Below are 6,000 nucleotides of genomic sequence, written 5' to 3' on the forward strand. Positions count from 1 at the left end.
GATCATATAAAGTGCAAGGAACACTATTGGGTCTGTGAAGCACCACAATCCCAAACTGTTAACATCTCCTGGTGAGAAACTTTTCCAACTAGTCACATTTCCACATGCTTACCTACATTTTCACTTTTATTAATAAAGGAAGTGGTTTAAATCTCATAAGAAGTAACTATAGTAACAGCTATTGTTGTTGACACAGGTTGGGCATGAAATCCCAGCTGTCAAGATGCTGTTCGTCAGAATACCGACAGCGGTATCCCAACAGCCAGAATCCCAGCACCCATAGAGAAGAGCGGTAAGTATATTTCTATCCCCTTCCCTAATCACTACCTTAAACCTATCCCTCCCTTCCCAGTGCCTAACCCTAACCACCACCCCTAGTACCTAAACCTAACCTCCCCCTCCCTGCACCCTAAACCTAACAGCCCCTCCCTGGTGCCAAAACCTAACCTCCACCCTAGAGGCAAAACCTAACCTCCTCCTCCCTGCACCCTAATCCTAACACTCCCTCCCCAGTACCTAACCCTAACCCTCCCCCTAATACCCAACCCTACCCTCGCTAGCTAACCTCCCCATAATACACCAAAACTTACCTTTGTAATACCCTCGGTCGGGATACTGGTGCTGGTATCCCGACCTGTCGGGATTTTGGCACCGGTATTCAGACCATCGGCATCCTAGACGCCGGGATGCAGACTACATCCAGTTGACACTTGAATATAACTATGTGACAACTTGGAGTTGTTACTTTCACATGTAAATTCAAACTTAAAATAAGTACAGACAGCATGAGCAGTGCTGCTTAGAGGTTGGTACATAGTGGCCTAAATATTAAGGAGTCCATTTTCTAAATTGCAGGTTTGCTAAGCTGCGCTGATGCTGTGGAGATAATGGGCAGAGCTTTTTTTCACTAGGTAACATACATATTTCAAGAAGAGTATTATAAATGTTTTTTGTGGTACAGGGATGGAAGATCTACAGTGTCTAGATAGAGTGTCAAAAGATTGACACCAGGTCAACAAACAAATGGTTAACAAGGTCAAAATGTGGACAGGGTCTAATGTCTTACAGTAAAAAGGTCGACATGTGTCAATGGGGTCAAATGGTCAACATGGTCAAAATGTTGACACAAAAAAAGTTGACAAATAGTTATTTTATGATCCTTCGTGATTTTTAGGGTTAATTTTAGGGTTAGGCACTTGGCAGAGGGTTAGGGTTAGGCTGCGGAAGGGAACATGCAATGGTGTCTCTATAATGGGTGCCCGGTGTTCGGTGCACACAGGCCCCTGGGTCCAGGAGGGCCCACACCTCACACCCTGCACCCATATATAGTTATACTTACCTCTCCATAGTCCTGAGTCTGACAGCAGCTGGAGCTGCTACTATTTTCCTGGTGTTTTCATGCGCACTAGAGATGAATCTGAGAATAAGGTGCAGATGGCATTTTCCCAGAGGCCTGCACATGCATAATAGACTCTGGAACCAAGTAAGAGTCTACCACATGGGCCCCCTCTTCTTGGACATCCGGACATTCAAATGGCGCACAGGATCAAGTTCACTACCTGGTACACAGTGCCATACCTCCACTGCCTGACCAATGCGTTTCTACGCTGACTGGCGTCTTTTTCAAGGTATGTTAGTGGCGGTCAGTGAGTCTCTTAAGTCCCTATTGGATTTCCCGAGGTCCGTGTATAGTGGTGACCAGGAGCACTTATGCAGATCTGGTTTTAGTGCACCTTTTTTAACTTTATCTTTTGGTGCTAAATAAATTCTTTTTAAAATACTTCACCATGAAATCCCCCTGCATTTCTTTACATATGAAGTCTGTCTAACTCCTGAGGATAGGATGACACTCGCATAAAAGATACAATGTTGTGCAGAGATCCTGAGTATTTTAAGTAAGCTTGATGTAAGCACCTATTGTTAATACTCACTCTATTGATAAAGAGGTGGAGAAGCACTAATGGTGAGCAAAATTCTATGGAGTAAAATATACCTTTTGTGGATTTAAAAGAACCTGATTGGTGTAAGCATACATGTGAGCCACTATCCTAAATGTGTATAGTTCATTTGGGACATCATTACACATAGGGGCATTGGAATAATCCATAAATATACTTTTATGAGAGTGTACCTACTATGCCACATGTAAGCAACATGTGAGTTAATAATTAATGCTGGGTACACACTATACAGATATATCTGCAGATGATGATCGTTCATATACACTGAACAGCCATCATCTGCTTCTGCCCATGGGGGCGTGTACTGCCCTCCTCACCGCAGCTGCAGCTGTGTGTACAGATGGTCAGTAGATCGCCCGTACACACTTGCTGATGGACAGATATGTCTGTGCATCACAGGCAATGCAATATGTCTGTGAATTACGTCATTCACAGACATATCATGGGTACACACTGGCCAACGGGCAGCAGATATATTGGCTAATCAATTGATCGGCCAATGTATCTGTCAGTGTGTACCCAGCTTAAGGTAGTGAATGATCTGATCACTTCTAAGTCTAAAGGCCATTACTCACTTATTATTCTAGATCTCTGCTGCATTTTACATTGTTGACCACTCTCTTCTCATACAAACACTATAATCCCCAGTTCTTGAGGACACAGCAATATCCTGGTTCTTATCCTACTTATTAAGTTGCTCTTTCAGTGTTTCTGATTCTACCTCCTTTTCACTACCTCTAACAGTTGTTGTACCGCAAGGCTCAGTCTTAGGTCCCTGCTTTTCTCAATCTATACCACATCTCTGGGCAAACTTATCAGCTCTTTCAATTGTCAGTATCATCTGTATGTGGATGATACTCCCCAGATTTGTCACCATCTGTATTGGTCAGCATTACTGAATGTCTTTCTGCCATTTCATCTTGGATGTCATCTTGTCATCTCAAACTTAATTTTTCTAAAACTGAATTAATAATAATTCCACTTGACAATAGGAGTGTAGTTACCAACCTGATATCTCTATCAGTGTTGATAACTTAACAATCACCTCTACCCCACAATCTTGCTGCCTAGGTGTCATACTTGATTATGAACTGTCCTTTGTTCCACGCATTCAATGGGTCTACAAATCCTGTTACATACAATTACATCCCCTGTATACAGTCCACACAAAACTACATATCTTCTCCTTCACTTTCACATCCCCCTGACACATGGCCAACATTCCTGTGTGACTGGACCATACAGCCCAACCAAGAACCTCTGCAATCTGGCTGGGCCAATATGGAATATGTAGCACTTATCCTTGTGTATCTGCTATTAATCATAATAATAATAATAATTATTATTATTATTATTATTATTAATAATAATAATAATAATAATAATATAGGAGTCCTAAAGTCTGAAGCAGGTCTTTTATATTAGATGATGCTCAGGTTTATTTAAATTTAGTATGCTGTCAAAGTATATCACTGTAAATGAGTGTAATAACTTTCAAGACATGATAAGAGCCTCAGATGCCATAGCTACCAGTATATATATAAGCAGGGGAGGCACTCCAGGACTTGCACAGACAGTAATCACAGCAGTGCTTTAAAGCAATGTTTTGATTTATTGACAAACTGTCATCATTATTTGTCAATAAACCGAAACGGTGCTTTAAAGCACTGCTGTGATTACTGTCTGTGCAAGTCCTGGAGTGCTCCCCTGCTCTCAAGTATTTGTATCCATGTTTTGGCTGCGCACGTGGTCCTGTTGACTGCCGGTATGGTGAGTGCTGAATCTGTGAATCTATAGTATATACAGTATATATATATATATAAACTGGATCAGCAATGCACTGTACTACCCCTTTTACACCAGAACTAAAGCCTAGGTTATTGCAGGGTTAACCCGGGTAGCTACTTGGTGTAAAAGGGTAAAGGGTTGGATTGCCGGGTCGAGTGACCCGGCAATACAACTCAGGTAAGTTGCAGGGTTTAACATGGGAATAACCAGTGAAACCCTGCAGTGTGAACAGGCGTGCTCCGGATCATGATGACTTGGAGCGCTCCACATGCGGGCCGATTGGTACGGCTTCAGTGGCGCTTGGAGATGACGTCATCTCCAAGCGTCCACTTTAGCCATGGAAAAGCCGGGTCAATGCAGACCCGGCTCTGGTGTGAACGGCGCCAACTCAGGAATATCCTGGGTCGGCGCCGGGGAAATTCCGGGTCTGATTTGGGTTGGAACTCAGTTCCAACTCCAGGTCAGACCTGGAATTTCGGTGTAAAAGCAGTATAACTCTGTTGCTCCAACTGCAATGCAGTATCTGACAGAAATTAGAGGTTTTATTTACATACCTTCTCCAGATACTTTAACTTAGCTCACAATTACTCTCCAGGAGAATATATGGACTGTCCTGTGCAGCTATTTATCTCCAACAATTGCCATCCTGAGGTTGCGATAGCAAAGATGCATACTGCCACTACATGTACGTCGACGTTCCTTGTTAAATATTCTAGCAGTCACTGAGAAAGCCGTCAAATGGCAGTAGTCACTAATAGACAGGGTGAAGCCCTACTGTATATATGTTGAAGATACACATTTTCACTTGAGAAATAGATATTACACCTTTTATATAGACTCATGAGGACCAAACTCAGTGCTGTTTTGCTATCAAAAGCAGTACTGATACTGGTACCTAAATTTACAAGCTGATAAAACATACAGTAACCTCCATACTCTGGACAAGTCTTCAGTTGCTTATATTGTTTACTTCTGAAATGATTTCACAGACTATTTCCTGGTTTTAGAATAAATATGATACAAAAAAGTGCTGGTACTACGTAAGTATAGTTGAGTAAAATCAGTTATACAGTGGGAATTGATGTTGGCAAGAACTTTGAAGTGATTGTATTCTGTTTTCACCATGCATATTCTCGCCAAATTCACAATTTCATAAAAATAGGCATAAAACAGTTTTCTATGGGCAGCAAGAAACACGTGCGGGCATGGACCCATTTTTACGCTTTCAAAATTGACCAATTATAATACCTATGTTTGTATAAATGAATGTAAAACCAGCTTTTCTCTTTGTAAGCAAATAAGTAATAAAATAAGCTACAATGATCATTTTGGTCTTATGTGCAAAGGTACAAAACCACTGTCCTGCACAAATACTGTTTTGTCACATTCCTTCTTTTGTGTAAAAGTACCTATTTTGTGGTGTAAGTGCACTCATGCATTTATAGGCCAAGATGACAGTATCTGCAGGGGTGTAAATAGCCAATTGGAAAAGATGCTTAATGGCGTTCTTAGCTTATTTTGAGCTAGCCATCTGATGGCCTTATTTATCATTCACAACGAGTGATAAAACACCTTGTGTATGATAATGGTGCTACACACAATCAGCTCCCTACTGTCATTTTTCAAACAGATGACAGTTGGGAGCTGATTGGCTGGAGCACCATTATCATATGCAACAAGTTTTATCACTCGTTGTGAATGATATAACTCACAACGACAAAAGTTAACCTTGCGCTAACTTTTGCATCAACATACAATTTACAGGAGCATTCCCTGCTCTATGGGAGGGCACACAGTCTCTTTCTTACTGCAAAAGGACTTCATTTTTTGCCACCTTTGTGGTACTGAAGAACAAGTCTCATCTTATTATTGACCTAATAGTTATTTGGACAAATTTTGCACATTTCAGTCACACTTTGACACCCCCCATAACATTTATAGTCAAACAGTGCTTCAAATTAATATACTGTAATAGGAGCCTACAAATGTACATAGTGACTGCCCAGATTGATTCCTAGCTTCTAAGATTGAACTATAAGAATGAACTAAAAATAGTAGTAGTAGTAGTAGTAGTATTATTTTATCAGGAAAAGTTGAAACTTATTCATAGGTATGTTCTAAAATGTAAGTAGTTAAAATGTTGCTGCAGAATAATTTTACAGGAGTAATTACAAACAATAGAAAATATAACGGCAGGTAGAAAAGAAAGCACACTTGTGCACCTAACAGTCTGTAAATGAGACATTGCTGT

The sequence above is a fragment of the Taudactylus pleione genome, unplaced genomic scaffold (genome assembly GCF_031769625.1).
Source record: "Taudactylus pleione unplaced genomic scaffold, aTauple2 ptg000036l, whole genome shotgun sequence".
Taxonomy (NCBI): Eukaryota; Metazoa; Chordata; class Amphibia; order Anura; family Myobatrachidae; genus Taudactylus; species Taudactylus pleione.